The sequence below is a fragment of the Abramis brama genome, assembly GCF_963993115.1.
Source record: "Abramis brama genome assembly, chromosome: 14".
NCBI classification, from domain to species: Eukaryota; Metazoa; Chordata; class Actinopteri; order Cypriniformes; family Leuciscidae; genus Abramis; species Abramis brama.
This window is the reverse complement of record NC_139976.1, coordinates 22,695,171-22,719,930: the sequence shown is the minus strand read 5'-3', so window position 1 is coordinate 22,719,930 and position 24,760 is coordinate 22,695,171. Positions and strand designations below refer to the sequence as shown.

The window sequence follows — 24,760 nt, the reverse complement described above, 5'->3', positions numbered from 1 at the left end:
AGCAAAGTTGAGGCATGATGCCAAAATGACTATTCAGGCTTTATATCTGCAATGCCTCGACATATTGACACAAAACTTTGTATGTGTCACTGTCTCCTTACTCTGACCACACCACATCAATTTCGTAACAGCGCCACCTTTTGGTCAAAAGTGACAATCCATTAAATCATATTTTGAATCACTTTTTACATGATTTTTCAGCCATTTCGCCTAAAATCCTCTTTAAATGTCTTTAATTGCTCATTGTTGCAGTTGGTCTGACACTTTCAGACATGTTGGCATGTCTTGTCGTCTTATTCTGCTTGGCCCCGGTAATTGCTGCTTGCAGCTATATTTATTATTATTATTATTATTATTCTTCCGCTCTGGGAGTCTATGGCAGCCCATAGAACCGATTGCGGGAAAGTTGTTTTGGTTTGACATTCTGATAGAGGACCGTCTCAACATTAAATACACCAATTTTGGTGTTTCTAAGTCATTCCCTCTAGCGCCACCACCTGTCCAAAGTTTCACTTTTATTTTGCTAATAACTTTTGAACCATAAGGCCAATCAGCGAAATTCTTTTTTCCTCTGATTCCTGAGCTCATGGCGATTCGATTGCATCCTATGACGTCATTTGCCGTCATAAAAATATGGCCGCCATCTTGAATTTTCAAAAAAAGCTACTTTTTCGAACTCGTCCTAGACGGTTTGTCCGATTTGCACGAAAATTGAACCAGATCATCTTCAGGTAGTGCTGACAAAAAGTTATGGAATTCAAATGGATTCGTCAAACCGTTTTCGATAAACGCACAAATACATTTTACGTAGCGCTAGCAAAAACAGTCGTAAGGCTGTATCTCCGCAACGGTTTATCGTATTCAGACCAAACTTGGTACTTGTACTCACAAGCATGACCTGAGGCTACATGCTGTGTTTCGGCGCAGCGCCACCTACTGGTCCGGAGATATGAAAAATGGCTATTTTTGCTTATAACTTCTGAACAGTTTGTCCAAAAATCATACAATTGGTCTCGTTAGATTCAGGGCAACATGCTGAGTCGACTGATATCCAATTTGACCATATCGGTCATTTTGGCTGTCGGCCATTTTGAATTTTGTGCTAAAATTCTGTATTTTATGAACGCATGAACGGATTGTTACGAAACGTGGTATGGGTCATCAGCACAATGCCCTGAATGAGCCTGAGAAGTTTCGAAACAGCGCCACCTAGTGGTGAATTTTTTTTTTCAAATGCTTATAACTTTGGGTGTGGTCGACTTATTTTCACGAAACTCATCTTTTTAGACTCCTGAATCGTTGCCGAGTCCTACGATACCAAACATGCTAGGTTTCGCCTTACGGTTTGTGTAGCGTTGTGATTTAGCGCTTAAAAAACATTTGGCTATATCTTTGAAACCGCTAGTCCAATCGAGACGAAACCACCGTCAGAAGTTTGGAAACATAGGTCGATAGCTATACGCCAATGCCCAAATGCGAAAATATTGATGTTTAGGGGTACTAATTTCCAATCAAAGTCATGTGTCAGTCATTTTTTTCGTGTTTTTTCATATAAATGTCTATAACTCCGAAGCGAATTGAGATATTTTCACCAAAATTGACACACATATGTATGGGCTCACTCTGAGGACACGTAAAAAAAATTGTGGGACTGAGCCTCTTGGTGGCGCTATAATTGAACAAAATATGAAATTCCCATTGACTTCAATACAGTTTTGTGAAATAAAATGCTATACTAAACAAATGCATTGGTGTAATATTACGAAACTCAGATTGTGTCATCAGCACCATCCCCTGAAGGCAACCAAAATATTTCAAGACAGCGCCACCTAGTGGTCAAAAGTTATAACAAAATTTCCAAAAAGGCTAATAACTTTTGAATAAATCTGGCTATTGATATGCCACGGGTCTTAATAGATTCCTTGGGTCAAGCCGAGAACATAGATACCAAGTTTTCCTTATTTGGCCAAACTTCCTGTCCGCCATCTTGATTTTCATTCAAAACCTACTTTTTCAAACTCCTCCTAGACCGTTTGTCCGATTTTCACCAAAATCGAATCGTATCATCTCCAGACTGTGCCGACAAAAAGTTATGGATTTCGTGTCGATTGATGAAACCGTTTTCGTATAGCACAGCAGAAAAGTTGAGGCATGATGCCAAAATGACTATTCAGGCTTTATATCTGCAATGCCTCGACATATTGACACAAAACTTTGTATGTGTCACTGTCTCCTTACTCTGACCACACCACATCAATTTCGTAACAGCGCCACCTTTTGGTCAAAAGTGACAATCCATTAAATCATATTTTGAATCACTTTTTACATGATTTTTCAGCCATTTCGCCTAAAATCCTCTTTAAATGTCTTTAATTGCTCATTGTTGCAGTTGGTCTGACACTTTCAGACATGTTGGCATGTCTTGTCGTCTTATTCTGCTTGGCCCCGGTAATGGCTGCTTGCAGCTATATTTATTATTATTCTTCCTTCTTCCAACTGGGAGTCTATGGCAGCCCATAGAACCGAATGCGGGAAAGTTGTTTTGGTTTGACATTCTGATAGAGGACAGTCCCAACATTAAATACACCAATTTTGGTGTGTCTAAGTCATTCCCTCTAGCGCCACCACCTGTCCAAAGTTTCACTTTTATTTTGCTAATAACTTTTGAACCGTAAGGCCAATCAACAAAATTATTTTTCTCTCTGATTCCTGAGCTCATGCCAATTCGATTGCACCCTATGACATCATTTCTGTCATAACAATATGGCCGCCATTTTGAATTTATCTAAAAAGCTACTTTTTCGAACTCGTCCTAGACGGTTTGTCCGATTTGCACGAAAATTGAACCAGATCATCTACAGACCATGCTGACAAAAAGTTATGGAATTCAAGTTGATTCGCTTAACAGTTTTCGATAAACCCACGAATACATTTTACGTAGCGCTTGCGAAAACAGATGTAAGGCCGTATCTCCGCAACGCTTTATCGGATTCAGACCAAACTTGGTACATGTCATCACAAGCATGACCTGAGGCTACATGCTGTGTTTCGGCGCAGCGCCACCTACTGGTCCGGAGATATGAAAAATGGCTATTTTTGCTTATAACTTCTGAACAGTTTGTCCAAAAATCATACAATTGGTCTCGTTAGATTCAGGGTAACATGCCGAGTCGACTGATATCCAATATTACCATATCGGCCATTTTGACTGTCGGCCATTTTGAATTTTGTGCTAAAATGCTGTATTTTAAGAACGCATGAACAGATTGTTACGAAACGTGGTATGGGTCATCAGCACAATGCCCTGAATGAGCCTGAGAAGTTTCGAAACAGCGCCACCTAGTGGTGAATTTTTTTTTTCAAATGCTTATAACTTTGGGTGTGGTCGACTTATTTTCACGAAACTCATCTTTTTAGACTCCTGAATCGTTGCCGAGTCCTATGATACCAAACATGCTAGGTTTCGCCTTACGGTTTGTGTAGCGTTGTGATTTAGCGCTTAAAAAACATTTGGCTATATCTTTGAAACCGCTAGTCCGATCGAGATGAAACCACCGTCAGAAGTTTGGAAACATAGGTCGATAGCTATACGCCAATGCCCAAATGCGAAAATATTGATGTTTAGGGGTAGTAAATTCCAAACAAAGTCATGTGTCAGTCATTTTTTACATGTTTTTTCATATAAATGTCTATAACTCCGAAGCGAATTGAGATATTTTCACCAAAATCGACACACATATGTATGAGCTCACTCTGAGGACATGTAAAAAAGATGGTGGGACTCAGCCTCTTGGTGGCGCTATAATAGAACAAAACATGAAATTCCCATTGACTTCAATGCAGTTTTGTGAAATAAAATGCTATACTAAACAAATGCATTGGTGTAATATTACGAAACTCAAAATGTGCCATCAGCACCATCCCCTGAAGGTACCCAAAATATTTCGAGACAGTGCCACCTAGTGGTCAAAAGTTATAACAAAATTTACAAAACTGCTAATAACTTTTGAATAAGTTGGCCTATTGTAATGCAACTGGTCTTAATAGATTCCTTGGGTCAAGACGAGAACATAGATACCAAGGTTTCCTTATTTGGCCTAGCTTCCTGTCCGCCATCTTGATTTTCAGTCAAAACCTACTTTTTCGAACTCCTCCTAGACCGTTTGTCCGATTTTCACCAAAATCGAATCGTATCATCTCCAGACTGTGCTGACTAAAAGTTATGGATTTCGTGTCTATAGACGAAACCGTTTTCGTATAGCGTAGCAGCAAAGTTGAGGCATGATGCTAAAAGCACTATTCAGGCTTTATCTCTGCAATGCCTTGACATATTGACACCAAACTTTGTATGTGTCATTGTCACTTCACTCTGACCACATCACATCAGTTTTGTAACTGCGCCACAGATTGGTCGAAAGTGATAATCCATTAAATCATATTTCGAATGACTTTTTATATGATTTTTCAGCCATTTCGCCTAAAATCCTCTTTAAATGTATTTAATTGCTCATTGTTGCAGTTGGTCTGACACCTTCAGCCATGTTGGCATATCCTGTCGTCTGCTTGCGCTTGTTATTAGGGGCCAAGCACCGAAGGTGCGGAGGCACCTATTGTATCTGTTCCCGTTCTTATTATTATTCTTCTTCTTCTTCTTCTTCTTCTTCTTCTTCCGCCATGGGAGTCTATGGCAGCCCATAGAACCGATTGCGGGAAAGTTGTTTTGGTTTGACATTCTGATAGAGGACCGTCTCAACATTAAATACACCAATTTTGGTGTTTCTAAGTCATTCCCTCTAGCGCCACCACCTGTCCAAAGTTTCACTTTTATTTTGCTAATAACTTTTGAACCGTAAGGCCAATCAGCGAAATTCTTTTTTCCTCTGATTCCTGAGCTCATGGCGATTCGATTGCACCCTATGACGTCATTTGCCGTCATAAAAATATGGCCACCATCTTGAATTTTCAAAAAAAGCTACTTTTTCGAACTCGTCCTAGACGGTTTGTCCGATTTGCACGAAAATTGAACCAGATCATCTTCAGGTAGTGCTGACAAAAAGTTATGGAATTCAAATGGATTCGTCAAACCGTTTTCGATAAACGCACGAATACATTTTACGTAGCGCTAGCAAAAACAGTCGTAAGGCCGTATCTCCGCAACGGTTTATCGTATTCAGACCAAACTTGGTACCTGTACTCACAAGCATGACCTGAGGCTACATGCTGTGTTTCGGCGCAGCGCCACCTACTGGTCCGGAGATATGAAAAATGGCTATTTTTGCTTATAACTTCTGAACAGTTTGTCCAAAAATCATACAATTGGTCTCGTTAGATTCAGGGCAACATGCCGAGTCGACTGATATCCAATTTTGCCATATCGGTCATTTTGGCTGTCGGCCATTTTGAATTTTGTGCTAAAATTCTGTATTTTATGAACGCATGAACGGATTGTTACGAAACGTGGTATGGGTCATCAGCACGATGCCCTGAATGAGCCTGAGAAGTTTCGAAACAGCGCCACCTAGTGGTGAATTTTTTTTTTCAAATGCTTATAACTTTGGGTGTGGTCGACTTATTTTCACGAAACTCATCTTTTTAGACTCCTGAATCGTTGCCGAGTCCTACGATACCAAACATGCTAGGTTTCGCCTTACGGTTTGTGTAGCGTTGTGATTTAGCGCTTAAAAAACATTTGGCTATATCTTTGAAACCGCTAGTCCGATCGAGACGAAACCACCGTCAGAAGTTTGGAAACATAGGTCGATAGCTATACGCCAATGCCCAAATGCGAAAATATTGATGTTTAGGGGTACTAATTTCCAATCAAAGTCATGTGTCAGTCATTTTTTTCGTGTTTTTTCATATAAATGTCTATAACTCCGAAGCGAATTGAGATATTTTCACCAAAATTGACACACATATGTATGGGCTCACTCTGAGGACACGTAAAAAAAATTGTGGGACTGAGCCTCTTGGTGGCGCTATAATTGAACAAAATATGAAATTCCCATTGACTTCAATACAGTTTTGTGAAATAAAATGCTATACTAAACAAATGCATTGGTGTAATATTACGAAACTCAGATTGTGTCATCAGCACCATCCCCTGAAGGCAACCAAAATATTTCAAGACAGCGCCACCTAGTGGTCAAAAGTTATAACAAAATTTCCAAAAAGGCTAATAACTTTTGAATACATCTGGCTATTGAAATGCCACTGGTCTTAATAGATTCCTTGGGTCAAGCCGAGAACATAGATACCAAGTTTTCCTTATTTGGCCAAACTTCCTGTCCGCCATCTTGATTTTCATTCAAAACCTACTTTTTCGAACTCCTCCTAGACCGTTTGTCCGATTTTCACCAAAATCGAATCGTATCATCTCCAGACTGTGCCGACAAAAAGTTATGGATTTCGTGTCGATTGATGAAACCGTTTTCGTATAGCACAGCAGCAAAGTTGAGGCATGATGCCAAAATGACTATTCAGGCTTTATATCTGCAATGCCTCGACATATTGACACAAAACTTTGTATGTGTCACTGTCTCCTTACTCTGACCACACCACATCAATTTCGTAACAGCGCCACCTTTTGGTCAAAAGTGACAATCCATTAAATCATATTTTGAATCACTTTTTACATGATTTTTCAGCCATTTCGCCTAAAATCCTCTTTAAATGTCTTTAATTGCTCATTGTTGCAGTTGGTCTGACACTTTCAGACATGTTGGCATGTCTTGTCGTCTTATTCTGCTTGGCCCCGGTAATTGCTGCTTGCAGCTATATTTAGGGGCCAAGCACCGAAGGTGCGGAGGCACCTATTGTATCTGTTCCCGTTCTTATTATTCTTCTTCTTCTTCTTCTTCTTCTTCTTCTTCTTCCGCCATGGGAGTCTATGGCAGCCCATAGAACCGATTGCGGGAAAGTTGTTTTGGTTTGACATTCTGATAGAGGACAGTCCCAACATTAAATACACCAATTTTTGTGTTTCTAAGTCATTCCCTCTAGCGCCACCACCTGTCCAAAGTTTCACTTTTATTTTGCTAATAACTTTTGAACCGTAAGGCCAATCAACAAAATTCTTTTTTCCTCTGATTCCTGAGCTCATGCAGATTCGATTGCACCCTATGACGTCATTTTCCGTCATATAAATATGGCCGCCATTTTGAATTTTCTGAAAAAGCTACTTTTTCGAACTCGTCCTAGACGGTTTGTCCGATTTGCACGAAAATTTAACCAGATCATCTTCAGGCAGTGCTGACCAAAAGTTATGGAATTCAAATTGATTCGTCAAACCGTTTTCGATAAACGCACGAATACATTTTACGTAGCCCTAGCAAAAAGAGTCGTAAGGCCGTATCTCCGCAACGGTTTATCGTATTCAGACCAAACTTGGTACATGTACTCACAAGCATGACCTGAGGCTACATGCTGCGTTTCGGCGCAGCGCCACCTACTGGTCCGGAGATATGAAAAATGGCTATTTTTGCTTATAACTTCTGAACAGTTTGTCCAAAAATCATAAAATTGGTCTCGATAGATTCAGGGCAACATGCCGAGTCGACTGATATCCAATTTTGCCATATCGGCCATTTTGACTGTCGGCCATTTTGAATTTTGTGCTAAAATGCTATATTTTAAGAACGCACAAACGGATTGTTAAGAAACTTGGTATGGGTCATCAACACGATGTCCTGAAGGAGTGTGAGAAGTTTCGAAACAGCGCCACCTAGTGGTAATTTTTTTTTTTTAAATGCTTATAACTTTGGGTGTGATCGACTTATTTTCACGAAACTCATCTTTTTAGACTCCTGAATCGTTGCCGAGTCCTACGATACCAAACATGCTAGGTTTTGCCTTACGGTTTGTGTAGCGTTGTGATTTAGCGCTTAAAAAACATTTGGCTATATCTTTGAAACCGCTAGTCCGATCGAGACGAAACCACCGTCAGAAGTTTGGAAACATAGGTCGATAGCTATACGCCAATGCCCAAATGCGAAAATATTGATGTTTAGGGGTACTAATTTCCAATCAAAGTCATGTGTCAGTCATTTTTTTCATGTTTATTCATATAAATGTCTATAACTCCGAAGCGAATTGAGATATTTTCACCAAAATTGACACACATATGTATGGGCTCACTCTGAGGACACGTAAAAAAAATTGTGGGACTGAGCCTCTTGGTGGCGCTATAATTGAACAAAATATGAAATTCCCATTGACTTCAATACAGTTTTGTGAAATAAAATGCTATACTAAACAAATGCATTGGTGTAATATTACGAAACTCAGATTGTGTCATCAGCACCATCCCCTGAAGGCAACCAAAATATTTCAAGACAGCGCCACCTAGTGGTCAAAAGTTATAACAAAATTTCCAAAAAGGCTAATAACTTTTGAATAAATCTGGCTATTGAAATGGCACGGGTCTTAATAGATTCCTTGGGTCAAGCCGAGAACATAGATACCAAGTTTTCCTTATTTGGCCAAACTTCCTGTCCGCCATCTTGATTTTCATTCAAAACCTACTTTTTCGAACTCCTCCTAGACCGTTTGTCCGATTTTCACCAAAATCGAATCGTATCATCTCCAGACTGTGCCGACAAAAAGTTATGGATTTCGTGTCGATTGATGAAACCGTTTTCGTATAGCACAGCAGCAAAGTTGAGGCATGATGCCAAAATGACTATTCAGGCTTTATATCTGCAATGCCTCGACATATTGACACAAAACTTTGTATGTGTCACTGTCTCCTTACTCTGACCACACCACATCAATTTCGTAACAGCGCCACCTTTTGGTCAAAAGTGACAATCCATTAAATCATATTTTGAATCACTTTTTACATGATTTTTCAGCCATTTCGCCTAAAATCCTCTTTAAATGTCTTTAATTGCTCATTGTTGCAGTTGGTCTGACACTTTCAGACATGTTGGCATGTCTTGTCGTCTTATTCTGCTTGGCCCCGGTAATTGCTGCTTGCAGCTATATTTAGGGGCCAAGCACCGAAGGTGCGGAGGCACCTATTGTATCTGTTCCGTTTCTTATTATTATTAGGGGCCAAGCACCGAAGGTGCGGAGGCACCTATTGTATCTGTTCCGTTTCTTATTAGGGGCCAAGCACCGAAGGTGCGGAGGCACCTATTGTATCTGTTCCGTTTCTTATTATTATTATTATTATTATTATTATTATTATTATTATTATTCTTCCGCCATGGGAGTCTATGGCAGCCCATAGAACCGATTGCGGGAAAGTTGTTTTGGTTTGACATTCTGATAGAGGACCGTCTCAACATTAAATACACCAATTTTGGTGTTTCTAAGTCATTCCCTCTAGCGCCACCACCTGTCCAAAGTTTCACTTTTATTTTGCTAATAACTTTTGAACCAAAAGGCCAATCAGCGAAATTCTTTTTTCCTCTGATTCCTGAGCTCATGGCGATTCGATTGCACCCTATGACGTCATTTTCCGTCATAAAAATATGGCCGCCATCTTGAATTTTCAAAAAAAGCTACTTTTTCGAACTCGTCCTAGACGGTTTGTCCGATTTGCACGAAAATTGAACCAGATCATCTTCAGGTAGTGCTGACAAAAAGTTATGGAATTCAAATGGATTCGTCAAACCGTTTTCAATAAACGCACAAATACATTTTACGTAGCGCTAGCAAAAACAGTCATAAGGCCGTATCTCCGCAACGGTTTATCGTATTCAGACCAAACTTGGTACTTGTACTCACAAGCATGACCTGAGGCTACATGCTGTGTTTCGGCGCAGCGCCACCTACTGGTCCGGAGATATGAAAAATGGCTATTTTTGCTTATAACTTCTGAACAGTTTGTCCAAAAATCATACAATTGGTCTCGTTAGATTCAGGGCAACATGCCGAGTCGACTGATATCCAATTTGACCATATCGGTCATTTTGGCTGTCGGCCATTTTGAATTTTGTGCTAAAATTCTGTATTTTATGAACGCATGAACGGATTGTTACGAAACGTGGTATGGGTCATCAGCACAATGCCCTGAATGAGCCTGAGAAGTTTCGAAACAGCGCCACCTAGTGGTGAATTTTTTTTTTCAAATGCTTATAACTTTGGGTGTGGTCGACTTATTTTCACGAAACTCATCTTTTTAGACTCCTGAATCGTTGCCGAGTCCTACGATACCAAACATGCTAGGTTTCGCCTTACGGTTTGTGTAGCGTTGTGATTTAGCGCTTAAAAAACATTTGGCTATATCTTTGAAACCGCTAGTCCGATCGAGACGAAACCACCGTCAGAAGTTTGGAAACATAGGTCGATAGATATATGCCAATGCCCAAATGCGAAAATATTGATGTTTAGGGGTACTAATTTCCAATCAAAGTCATGTGTCAGTCATTTTTTTCGTGTTTTTTCATATAAATGTCTATAACTCCGAAGCGAATTGAGATATTTTCACCAAAATTGACACACATATGTATGGGCTCACTCTGAGGACACGTAAAAAAAATTGTGGGACTGAGCCTCTTGGTGGCGCTATAATTGAACAAAATATGAAATTCCCATTGACTTCAATACAGTTTTGTGAAATAAAATGCTATACTAAACAAATGCATTGGTGTAATATTACGAAATTCAGATTGTGTCATCAGCACCATCCCCTGAAGGCAACCAAAATATTTCAAGACAGCGCCACCTAGTGGTCAAAAGTTATAACAAAATTTCCAAAAAGGCTAATAACTTTTGAATAAATCTGGCTATTGAAATTCCACGGTTCTTAATAGATTCCTTGGGTCAAGCCGAGAACATAGATACCAAGTTTTCCTTATTTGGCCAAACTTCCTGTCCGCCATCTTGATTTTCATTCAAAACCTACTTTTTCGAACTCCTCCTAGACCGTTTGTCCGATTTTCACCAAAATCGAATCGTATCATCTCCAGACTGTGCCGACAAAAAGTTATGGATTTCGTGTCGATTGATGAAACCGTTTTCGTATAGCACAGCAGCAAAGTTGAGGCATGATGCCAAAATGACTATTCAGGCTTTATATCTGCAATGCCTCGACATATTGACACAAAACTTTGTATGTGTCACTGTCTACTTACTCTGACCACACCACATCAATTTCGTAACAGCGCCACCTTTTGGTCAAAAGTGACAATCCATTAAATCATATTTTGAATCACTTTTTACATGATTTTTCAGCCATTTCGCCTAAAATCCTCTTTAAATGTCTTTAATTGCTCATTGTTGCAGTTGGTCTGACACTTTCAGACATGTTGGCATGTCTTGTCGTCTTATTCTGCTTGGCCCCGGTAATTGCTGCTTGCAGCTATATTTATTATTATTATTCTTCCGCCATGGGAGTCTATGGCAGCCCATAGAACCGATTGCGGGAAAGTTGTTTTGGTTTGACATTCTGATAGAGGACCGTCTCAACATTAAATACACCAATTTTGGTGTTTCTAAGTCATTCCCTCTAGCGCCACCACCTGTCCAAAGTTTCACTTTTATTTTGCTAATAACTTTTGAACCGTAAGGCCAATCAGCGAAATTCTTTTTTCCTCTGATTCCTGAGCTCATGGCGATTCGATTGCACCCTATGACGTCATTTTCCGTCATAAAAATATGGCCGCCATCTTGAATTTTCAAAAAAAGCTACTTTTTCGAACTCGTCCTAGACGGTTTGTCCGATTTGCACGAAAATTGAACCAGATCATCTTCAGGTAGTGCTGACAAAAAGTTATGGAATTCAAATGGATTCGTCAAACCGTTTTCAATAAACGCACAAATACATTTTACGTAGCGCTAGCAAAAACAGTCGTAAGGCCGTATCTCCGCAACGGTTTATCGTATTCAGACCAAACTTGGTACTTGTACTCACAAGCATGTCCTGAGGCTACATGCTGTGTTTCGGCGCAGCGCCACCTACTGGTCCGGAGATATGAAAAATGGCTATTTTTGCTTATAACTTCTGAACAGTTTGTCCAAAAATCATACAATTGGTCTCGTTAGATTCAGGGCAACATGCCGAGTCGACTGATATCCAATTTGACCATATCGGTCATTTTGGCTGTCGGCCATTTTGAATTTTGTGCTAAAATTCTGTATTTTATGAACGCATGAACGGATTGTTACGAAATGTGGTATGGGTCATCAGCACAATGCCCTGAATGAGCCTGAGAAGTTTCGAAACAGCGCCACCTAGTGGTGAATTTTTTTTTTCAAATGCTTATAACTTTGGGTGTGGTCGACTTATTTTCACGAAACTCATCTTTTTAGACTCCTGAATCGTTGCCGAGTCCTACGATACCAAACATGCTAGGTTTCGCCTTACGGTTTGTGTAGCGTTGTGATTTAGCGCTTAAAAAACATTTGGCTATATCTTTGAAACCGCTAGTCCGATCGAGACGAAACCACCGTCAGAAGTTTGGAAACATAGGTCGATAGCTATACGCCAATGCCCAAATGCGAAAATATTGATGTTTAGGGGTACTAATTTCCAATCAAAGTCATGTGTCAGTCATTTTTTTCGTGTTTTTTCATATAAATGTCTATAACTCCGAAGCGAATTGAGATATTTTCACCAAAATTGACACACATATGTATGGGCTCACTCTGAGGACACGTAAAAAAAATTGTGGGACTGAGCCTCTTGGTGGCGCTATAATTGAACAAAATATGAAATTCCCATTGACTTCAATACAGTTTTGTGAAATAAAATGCTATACTAAACAAATGCATTGGTGTAATATTACGAAACTCAGATTGTGTCATCAGCACCATCCCCTGAAGGCAACCAAAATATTTCAAGACAGCGCCACCTAGTGGTCAAAAGTTATAACAAAATTTCCAAAAAGGCTAATAACTTTTGAATAAATCTGGCTATTGAAATGCCACGGGTCTTAATAGATTCCTTGGGTCAAGCCGAGAACATAGATACCAAGTTTTCCTTATTTGGCCAAACTTCCTGTCCGCCATCTTGATTTTCATTCAAAACCTACTTTTTCGAACTCCTCCTAGACCGTTTGTCCGATTTTCACCAAAATCGAATCGTATCATCTCCAGACTGTGCCGACAAAAAGTTATGGATTTCGTGTCGATTGATGAAACCGTTTTCGTATAGCACAGCAGCAAAGCTGAGGCATGATGCCAAAATGACTATTCAGGCTTTATCTCTGCAATGCCTTGACATATTAACACCAAACTTTGTATGTGTCATTGTCACTTCACTCTGACCACATCACATCAGTTTTGTAACTGCGCCACCTATTGGTCGAAAGTGATAGTCCATTAAATCATATTTTTCTTCACTGTTTCTATGATTTTTCAGGCATTTTGCCTAAAATCCTCTTTAATGTCTTTAATTGCTCATTGGTCTGACACTTTCAGCAATGTTGGCATGTCTTGTCATCTGATTGTGCTTGGCCCCGGTAATTGCTGCTTGCAGCTATATTTATTATTAGGGGCCAAGCACCGAAGGTGCGGAGGCACCTATTGTATCTGTTCCGTTTCTTATTATTAGGGGCCAAGCACCGAAGGTGCGGAGGCACCTATTGTATCTGTTCCCGTTCTTATTATTATTCTTCTTCTTCTTCCGCCATGGGAGTCTATGGCAGCCCATAGAACCGATTGCGGGAAAGTTGTTTTGGTTTGACATTCTGATAGAGGACAGTCCCAACATTAAGTACACCAATTTTGGTGTGTCTAAGTCATTCCCTCTAGCGCCACCACCTGTCCAAAGTTTCACTTTTACTTTGCTAATAACTTTTGAACCGTAAGGCCAATCAGCGAAATCCTTTTTTCCTCTGATTCCTGAGCTCATGACGATTCGATTGCACCCTATATCGTCATTTTCCGTCATAAAAACATGGCCGCCATTTTGAATTATCCTAAAAAGGTACTTTTTCGAACTCGTCCTAGACGGTTTGTCCGATTTGCACGAAAATTGAATCGGATCATCTTCAGGCAGGGTTGACAAAAAGTTATTAAAATCTTGTTGATTCGTCAAACCGTTTTCGATAAACGCTCTAACAAATTTTACGTAGCGCTTGCAAAAACAGTCGTAAGGCTGTATCTCCGCAACGGTTTATCGTATTCAGACCAAACTTGGTACATGTACTCACAAGCATGACCTGAGGCTACATGCTGCGTTTCGGCACAGCGCCACCTACAGGTCCGGAGATATGAAAAATGGCTATTTTTGCTTATAACTTCTGAACAGTTTGTCCAAAAATCATAAAATTGGTCTTGATAGATTCAGGGCGTCATGCCGAGTCGACTGATATCCAATTTTGCCATATCGGCCAATTTGACTGTCGGCCATTTTGAATTTTGTGCTAAAATGCTGTATTTTAACAACGCATGAACGGATTGTTACGAAACTTGGTATGGGTCATCAGCACGATGTCCTGAAGGAGTGTGAGAAGTTTCGAAACAGCGCCACCTAGTGGTGAATTTTTTTTTTCAAATGCTTATAACTTTGGGTGTGATCGACTTATTTTCACGAAACTCATCTCATTGGACTCCTGAATCGTTGCCGAGTCCAACGATACCAAACATGTTAGGTTTCGCCTAACGGTTTGTGTAGCATTGTGATTTAGCGCTTAAAAAACATTAGGCTATATCTTCGAAACCGTTTGTCCGATTGAGACGAAACCACCGTCAGAAGTTTGGAATCATAGCTTGTTAACTATATGCTAATGCCCAAATGTGAAAATATTGATGTTTAGGGGTAGTAATATTCAATCAAAGTCATGTGTCAGTAATTTTTTACGTGTTTTTTCATATAAATGTCTATAACTCCGAAGCAAATTGAGATTTTTGCACCAAAATCGACACATATATGTATGGGCTCACTCTGATGACACATAAAAAAAATGGTGGGACTGAGCCTCTTGGTGGCGCTATAATAGAACAAAACATGAAATTCCCATTGATTTCAATAGAGTTTTGTGAAATAAAATGCTATACTAAACAAATGCATTGGTGTAATATTACGAAACTCAGAATGTGCCTTCAGCACCATCCCCTGAAGGTACTCAAAATATTTCGAAACAGCGCCACCTAGTGGTCAAAAGTTATAACAAAATTTCCAAAAAGGCTAATAACTTTTGAATAAATCTATCTATTGAAATGCCACTGGTCTTAATAGATTCCTTGGGTCAAGCCGAGAACATAGATACCAAGTTTTCCTTATTTGGCCGAACTTCCTGTCCGCCATCTTGATGTTCAGTCAAAACCTACTTTTTCGAACTCCTCCTAGACCGTTTGTCCGATTTTCACCAAAATCGAATCGTATCATCTCCAGACCGTGCCGACTAAAAGTTATGGATTTCGTGTCGATAGACGAAACCGTTTTCGTATAGCGCAGCAGCAAAGTTGAGGCATGATGCTAAAAGCATTATTCAGGCTTTATCTCTGCAATGCCTTGAGATATTGACACCAAACTTTGTACGTGTCATTGTCACTTCACTCTGACCACATCACATCAGTTTTGTTAACTGCGCCACCTATTGGTCGAAAGTGATAATCCATTAAATCATATTTTTAATTATTGTGTCTATGATTTTTCAGGCATTTTGCCTAAAATCCTCTTCAAACGTCTTTAATTGCTCATTGTTGCAGTTGGTCTGACACTTTCAGACATGTCGAAATGTCTTGTCGTCTAATTCTGCTTGGCCCCGGTAATTGCTGCTTGCAGCTATATTTAGGGGCCAAGCACCGAAGGTGCGGAGGCACCTATTGTATCTGTTCCCGTTCTTATTATTCTTCTTCTTCTTCTTCTTCTTCTTCTTCTTCTTCCGCCATGGGAGTCTATGGCAGCCCATAGAACCGATTGCGGGAAAGTTGTTTTGGTTTGACATTCTGATAGAGGACCGTCTCAACATTAAATACACCAATTTTGGTGTTTCTAAGTCATTCCCTCTAGCGCCACCACCTGTCCAAAGTTTCACTTTTATTTTGCTAATAACTTTTGAACCGTAAGGCCAATCAGCGAAATTCTTTTTTCCTCTGATTCCTGAGCTCATGGCGATTCGATTGCACCCTATGACGTCATTTGCCGTCATACAAATATGGCCACCATCTTGAATTTTCAAAAAAAGCTACTTTTTCGAACTCGTCCTAGACGGTTTGTCCGATTTGCACGAAAATTGAACCAGATCATCTTCAGGTAGTGCTGACAAAAAGTTATGGAATTCAAATGGATTCGTCAAACCGTTTTCGATAAACGCACGAATACATTTTACGTAGCGCTAGCAAAAACAGTCGTAAGGCCGTATCTCCGCAACGGTTTATCGTATTCAGACCAAACTTGGTACTTGTACTCACAAGCATGACCTGAGGCTACATGCTGTGTTTCGGCGCAGCGCCACCTACTGGTCCGGAGATATGAAAAATGGCTATTTTTGCTTATAACTTCTGAACAGTTTGTCCAAAAATCATACAATTGGTCTCGTTAGATTCAGAGCAACATGCCGAGTCGACTGATATCCAATTTTGCCATATCGGTCATTTTGGCTGTCGGCCATTTTGAATTTTGTGCTAAAATTCTGTATTTTATGAACGCATGAACGGATTGTTACGAAACGTGGTATGGGTCATCAGCACGATGCCCTGAATGAGCCTGAGAAGTTTCGAAACAGCGCCACCTAGTGGTGAATTTTTTTTTTCAAATGCTTATAACTTTGGGTGTGGTCGACTTATTTTCACGAAACTCATCTTTGTAGACTCCTGAATCGTTGCCGAGTCCTACGATACCAAACATGCTAGGTTTCGCCTTACGGTTTGTGTAGCGTTGTGATTTAGCGCTTAAAAAACATTTGGCTATATCTTTGAAACCGCTAGTCCGATCGAGACGAAACCACCGTCAGAAGTTTGGAAACATAGGTCGATAGCTATACGCCAATGCCCAAATGCGAAAATATTGATGTTTAGGGGTACTAATTTCCAATCAAAGTCATGTGTCAGTCATTTTTTTCGTGTTTTTTCATATAAATGTCTATAACTCCGAAGCGAATTGAGATATTTTCACCAAAATTGACACACATATGTATGGGCTCACTCTGAGGACACGTAAAAAAAATTGTGGGACTGAGCCTCTTGGTGGCGCTATAATTGAACAAAATATGAAATTCCCATTGACTTCAATACAGTTTTGTGAAATAAAATGCTATACTAAACAAATGCATTGGTGTAATATTACGAAACTCAGATTGTGTCATCAGCACCATCCCCTGAAGGCAACCAAAATATTTCAAGACAGCGCCACCTAGTGGTCAAAAGTTATAATAAAATTTCCAAAAAGGCTAATAACTTTTGAATACATCTGGCTATTGAAATGCCACTGGTCTTAATAGATTCCTTGGGTCAAGCCGAGAACATAGATACCAAGTTTTCCTTATTTGGCCAAACTTCCTGTCCGCCATCTTGATTTTCATTCAAAACCTACTTTTTCGAACTCCTCCTAGACCGTTTGTCCGATTTTCACCAAAATCGAATCGTATCATCTCCAGACTGTGCCGACAAAAAGTTATGGATTTCGTGTCGATTGATGAAACCGTTTTCGTATAGCACAGCAGCAAAGTTGAGGCATGATGCCAAAATGACTATTCAGGCTTTATATCTGCAATGCCTCGACATATTGACACAAAACTTTGTATGTGTCACTGTCTCCTTACTCTGACCACACCACATCAATTTCGTAACAGCGCCACCTTTTGGTCAAAAGTGACAATCCATTAAATCATATTTTGAATCACTTTTTACATGATTTTTCAGCCATTTCGCCTAAAATCCTCTTTAAATGTCTTTAATTGCTCATTGTTGCAGTTGGTCTGACACTTTCAGACATGTTGGCATGTCTTGTCGTCTTATTCTGCTTGGCCCCGGTAATTGCTGCTTGCAGCTATATTTAGGGGCCAAGCACCGAAGGTGCGGAGGCACCTATTGTATCTGTTCCGTTTCTTATTATTATTATTATTATTATTATTATTATTATTCTTCCGCCATGGGAGTCTATGGCAGCCCATAGAACCGATTGCGGGAAAGTTGTTTTGGTTTGACATTCTGATAGAGGACCGTCTCAACATTAAATACACCAATTTTGGTGTTTCTAAGTCATTCCCTCTAGCGCCACCACCTGTCCAAAGTTTCACTTTTATTTTGCTAATAACTTTTGAACCGTAAGGCCAATCAGCGAAATTCTTTTTTCCTCTGATTCCTGAGCTCATGGCGATTCGATTGCATCCTATGACGTCATTTGCCGTCATAAAAATATGGCCGCCATCTTGAATTTTCAAAAAAAGCTACTTTTTCGAACTCGTCCTAGACGGTTTGTCCGATTTGCACGAAAATTGAACCAGATCATCTTCAGGTAGTGCTGACAAAAAGTTATGGAATTCAAATGGATTCGTCAAACCGTTTTCGATAAACGCACGAATACATTTTACGTAGCGCTAGCAAAAACAGTCGTAAGGCCGTATCTCCGCAACGGTTTATCGTATTCAGACCAAACTTGGTACTTGTACTCACAAGCATGACCTGAGGCTACATGCTGTGTTTCGGCGCAGCGCCACCTACTGGTCCGGAGATATGAAAAATGGCTATTTTTGCTTATAACTTCTGAACAGTTTGTCCAAAAATCATACAATTGGTCTCGTTAGATTCAGGGCAACATGCCGAGTCGACTGATATCCAATTTTGCCATATCGGTCATTTTGGCTGTCGGCCATTTTGAATTTTGTGCTAAAATTCTGTATTTTATGAACGCATGAACGGATTGTTACGAAACGTGGTATGGGTCATCAGCACGATGCCCTGAATGAGCCTGAGAAGTTTCGAAACAGCGCCACCTAGTGGTGAATTTTTTTTTTCAAATGCTTATAACTTTGGGTGTGGTCGACTTATTTTCACGAAACTCATCTTTTTAGACTCCTGAATCGTTGCCGAGTCCTACGATACCAAACATGCTAGGTTTCGCCTTACGGTTTGTGTAGCGTTGTGATTTAGCGCTTAAAAAACATTTGGCTATATCTTTGAAACCGCTAGTCCGATCGAGACGAAACCACCGTCAGAAGTTTGGAAACATAGGTCGATAGCTATACGCCAATGCCCAAATGCGAAAATATTGATGTTTAGGGGTACTAATTTCCAATCAAAGTCATGTGTCAGTCATTTTTTTCGTGTTTTTTCATATAAATGTCTATAACTCCGAAGCGAATTGAGATATTTTCACCAAAATTGACACACATATGTATGGGCTCACTCTGAGGACACGTAAAAAAAATTGTGGGACTGAGCCTCTTGGTGGCGCTATAATTGAACAAAATATGAAATTCCCATTGACTTCAATACAGTTTTGTGAAATAAAATGCTATACTAAACAAATGCATTGGTGTAATATTACGAAACTCAGATTGTGTCATCAGCACCATCCCCTGAAGGCAACCAAAATATTTCAAGACAGCGCCACCTAGTGGTCAAAAGTTATAACAAAATTTCCAAAAAGGCTAATAACTTTTGAATACATCTGGCTATTGAAATGCCACTGGTCTTAATAGATTCCTTGGGTCAAGCCGAGAACATAGATACCAAGTTTTCCTTATTTGGCCAAACTTCCTGTCCGCCATCTTGATTTTCATTCAAAACCTACTTTTTCGAACTCCTCCTAGACCGTTTGTCCGATTTTCACCAAAATCGAATCGTATCATCTCCAGACTGTGCCGACAAAAAGTTATGGATTTCGTGTCAATTGATGAAACCGTTTTCGTATAGCACAGCAGCAAAGTTGAGGCATGATGCCAAAATGACTATTCAGGCTTTATATCTGCAATGCCTCGACATATTGACACAAAACTTTGTATGTGTCACTGTCTCCTTACTCTGACCACACCACATCAATTTCGTAACAGCGCCACCTTTTGGTCAAAAGTGACAATCCATTAAATCATATTTTGAATCACTTTTTACATGATTTTTCAGCCATTTCGCCTAAAATCCTCTTTAAATGTCTTTAATTGCTCATTGTTGCAGTTGGTCTGACACTTTCAGACATGTTGGCATGTCTTGTCGTCTTATTCTGCTTGGCCCCGGTAATTGCTGCTTGCAGCTATATTTATTATTATTATTCTTCCGCCATGGGAGTCTATGGCAGCCCATAGAACCGATTGCGGGAAAGTTGTTTTGGTTTGACATTCTGATAGAGGACCGTCTCAACATTAAATACACCAATTTTGGTGTTTCTAAGTCATTCCCTCTAGCGCCACCACCTGTCCAAAGTTTCACTTTTATTTTGCTAATAACTTTTGAACCGTAAGGCCAATCAGCGAAATTCTTTTTTCCTCTGATTCCTGAGCTCATGGCGATTCGATTGCACCCTATGACGTCATTTGCCGTCATAAAAATATGGCCGCCATCTTGAATTTTCAAAAAAAGCTACTTTTTCGAACTCGTCCTAGACGGTTTGTCCGATTTGCACGAAAATTGAACCAGATCATCTTCAGGTAGTGCTGACAAAAAGTTATGGAATTCAAATGGATTCGTCAAACCGTTTTCAATAAACGCACAAATACATTTTACGTAGCGCTAGCAAAAACAGTCGTAAGGCCGTATCTCCGCAACGGTTTATCGTATTCAGACCAAACTTGGTACTTGTACTCACAAGCATGACCTGAGGCTACATGCTGTGTTTCGGCGCAGCGCCACCTACTGGTCCGGAGATATGAAAAATGGCTATTTTTGCTTATAACTTCTGAACAGTTTGTCCAAAAATCATACAATTGGTCTCGTTAGATTCAGGGCAACATGCCGAGTCGACTGATATCCAATTTGACCATATCGGTCATTTTGGCTGTCGGCCATTTTGAATTTTGTGCTAAAATGCTGTATTTTATGAACGCATGAACGGATTGTTACGAAACGTGGTATGGGTCATCACCACAATGCCCTGAATGAGCCTGAGAAGTTTCGAAACAGCGCCACCTAGTGGTGAATTTTTTTTTTCAAATGCTTATAACTTTGGGTGTGGTCGACTTATTTTCACGAAACTCATCTTTTTAGACTCCTGAATCGTTGCCGAGTCCTACGATACCAAACATGCTAGGTTTTGCCTTACGTTTTGTGTAGCGTTGTGATTTAGCGCTTAAAAAACATTTGGCTATATCTTTGAAACCGCTAGTCCGATCGAGACGAAACCACCGTCAGAAGTTTGGAAACATAGGTCGATAGCTATACGCCAATGCCCAAATGCAAAAATATTGATGTTTAGGGGTACTAATTTCCAATCAAAGTCATGTGTCAGTCATTTTTTTCGTGTTTTTTCATATAAATGTCTATAACTCCGAAGCGAATTGAGATATTTTCACCAAAATTGACACACATATGTATGGGCTCACTCTGAGGACACGTAAAAAAAATTGTGGGACTGAGCCTCTTGGTGGCGCTATAATTGAACAAAATATGAAATTCCCATTGACTTCAATACAGTTTTGTGAAATAAAATGCTATACTAAACAAATGCATTGGTGTAATATTACGAAACTCAGATTGTGTCATCAGCACCATCCCCTGAAGGCAACCAAAATATTTCAAGACAGTGCCACCTAGTGGTCAAAAGTTATAACAAAATTTCCAAAAAGGCTAATAACTTTTGAATAAATCTGGCTATTGAAATGCCACGGGTCTTAATAGATTCCTTGGGTCAAGCCGAGAACATAGATACCAAGTTTTCCTTATTTGGCCAAACTTCCTGTCCGCCATCTTGATTTTCATTCAAAACCTACTTTTTCGAACTCCTCCTAGACCGTTTGTCCGATTTTCACCAAAATCGAATCGTATCATCTCCAGACTGTGCCGACAAAAAGTTATGGATTTCGTGTCGATTGATGAAACCGTTTTCGTATAGCACAGCAGCAAAGTTGAGGCATGATGCCAAAATGACTATTCAGGCTTTATATCTGCAATGCCTCGACATATTGACACAAAACTTTGTATGTGTCACTGTCTCCTTACTCTGACCACACCACATCAATTTCGTAACAGCGCCACCTTTTGGTCAAAAGTGACAATCCATTAAATCATATTTTGAATCACTTTTTACATGATTTTTCAGCCATTTCGCCTAAAATCCTCTTTAAATGTCTTTAATTGCTCATTGTTGCAGTTGGTCTGACACTTTCAGACATGTTGGCATGTCTTGTCGTCTTATTCTGCTTGGCCCCGGTAATTGCTGCTTGCAGCTATATTTATTATTATTATTATTATTCTTCCGCCATGGGAGTCTATGGCAGCCCATAGAACCGATTGCGGGAAAGTTGTTTTGGTTTGACATTCTGATAGAGGACCGTCTCAACATTAAATACACCAATTTTGGTGTTTCTAAGTCATTCCCTCTAGCGCCACCACCTGTCCAAAGTTTCACTTTTATTTTGCTAATAACTTTTGAACCGTAAGGCCAATCAGCGAAATTCTTTTTTCCTCTGATTCCTGAGCTCATGGCGATTCGATTGCACCCTATGACGTCATTTGCCGTCATAAAAATATGGCCGCCATCTTGAATTTTCAAAAAAAGCTACTTTTTCGAACTCGTCCTAGACGGTTTGTCCGATTTGCACGAAAATTGAACCAGATCATCTTCAGGTAGTGCTGACAAAAAGTTATGGAATTCAAATGGATTCGTCAAACCGTTTTCAATAAACGCACAAATACATTTTACGTAGCGCTAGCAAAAACAGTCGTAAGGCCGTATCTCCGCAACGGTTTATCGTATTCAGACCAAACTTGGTACTTGTACTCACAAGCATGACCTGAGGCTACATGCTGTGTTTCGGCGCAGCGCCACCTACTGGTCCGGAGATATGAAAAATGGCTATTTTTGCTTATAACTTCTGAACAGTTTGTCCAAAAATCATACAATTGGTCTCGTTAGATTCAGGGCAACATGCCGAGTCGACTGATATCCAATTTGACCATATCGGTCATTTTGGCTGTCGGCCATTTTGAATTTTGTGCTAAAATTCTGTATTTTATGAACGCATGAACGGATTGTTACGAAACGTGGTATGGGTCATCAGCACAATGCCCTGAATGAGCCTGAGAAGTTTCGAAACAGCGCCACCTAGTGGTGAATTTTTTTTTTCAAATGCTTATAACTTTGGGTGTGGTCGACTTATTTTCACGAAACTCATCTTTTTAGACTCCTGAATCGTTGCCGAGTCCTACGATACCAAACATGCTAGGTTTTGCCTTACGGTTTGTGTAGCGTTGTGATTTAGCGCTTAAAAAACATTTGGCTATATCTTTGAAACCGCTAGTCCGATCGAGACGAAACCACCGTCAGAAGTTTGGAAACATAGGTCGATAGCTATACGCCAATGCCCAAATGCGAAAATATTGATGTTTAGGGGTACTAATTTCCAATCAAAGTCATGTGTCAGTCATTTTTTTCGTGTTTTTTCATATAAATGTCTATAACTCCGAAGCGAATTGAGATATTTTCACCAAAATTGACACACATATGTATGGGCTCACTCTGAGGACACGTAAAAAAAATTGTGGGACTGAGCCTCTTGGTGGCGCTATAATTGAACAAAATATGAAATTCCCATTGACTTCAATACAGTTTTGTGAAATAAAATGCTATACTAAACAAATGCATTGGTGTAATATTACGAAACTCAGATTGTGTCATCAGCACCATCCCCTGAAGGCAACCAAAATATTTCAAGACAGCGCCACCTAGTGGTCAAAAGTTATAACAAAATTTCCAAAAAGGCTAATAACTTTTGAATAAATCTGGCTATTGAAATGGCACGGGTCTTAATAGATTCCTTGGGTCAAGCCGAGAACATAGATACCAAGTTTTCCTTATTTGGCCAAACTTCCTGTCCGCCATCTTGATTTTCATTCAAAACCTACTTTTTCGAACTCCTCCTAGACCGTTTGTCCGATTTTCACCAAAATCGAATCGTATCATCTCCAGACTGTGCCGACAAAAAGTTATGGATTTCGTGTCGATTGATGAAACCGTTTTCGTATAGCACAGCAGCAAAGTTGAGGCATGATGCCAAAATGACTATTCAGGCTTTATATCTGCAATGCCTCGACATATTGACACAAAACTTTGTATGTGTCACTGTCTCCTTACTCTGACCACACCACATCAATTTCGTAACAGCGCCACCTTTTGGTCAAAAGTGACAATCCATTAAATCATATTTTGAATCACTTTTTACATGATTTTTCAGCCATTTCGCCTAAAATCCTCTTTAAATGTCTTTAATTGCTCATTGTTGCAGTTGGTCTGACACTTTCAGACATGTTGGCATGTCTTGTCGTCTTATTCTGCTTGGCCCCGGTAATTGCTGCTTGCAGCTATATTTATTATTATTATTCTTCCGCCATGGGAGTCTATGGCAGCCCATAGAACCGATTGCGGGAAAGTTGTTTTGGTTTGACATTCTGATAGAGGACCGTCTCAACATTAAATACACCAATTTTGGTGTTTCTAAGTCATTCCCTCTAGCGCCACCACCTGTCCAAAGTTTCACTTTTATTTTGCTAATAACTTTTGAACCGTAAGGCCAATCAGCGAAATTCTTTTTTCCTCTGATTCCTGAGCTCATGGCGATTCGATTTCACCCTATGACGTCATTTGCCTTCATAAAAATATGGCCGCCATCTTGAATTTTCAAAAAAAGCTACTTTTTCGAACTCGTCCTAGACGGTTTGTCCGATTTGCACGAAAATTGAACCAGATCATCTTCAGGTAGTGCTGACAAAAAGT

The 24,760-nt window shown here is 39.8% G+C and overlaps 1 long non-coding RNA gene across 2 annotated transcripts in view; it reads right to left on the bottom strand.

The window, feature by feature from the left end:
* Positions 1-24,760, bottom strand: part of LOC311095718 — a 127,279-nt gene that overhangs the window by 83,613 nt on the left and 18,906 nt on the right. Inside the window, exon 2 of one of the 2 annotated variants that reach the window (XR_014608891.1) lies at positions 16,629-17,248. This is a non-coding gene — a long non-coding RNA (uncharacterized lncRNA). Of the gene's footprint in view, positions 1-16,628; positions 17,302-24,760 lie in introns of those variants that run through there. The other variant, XR_014608892.1, reaches the window with a different exon arrangement.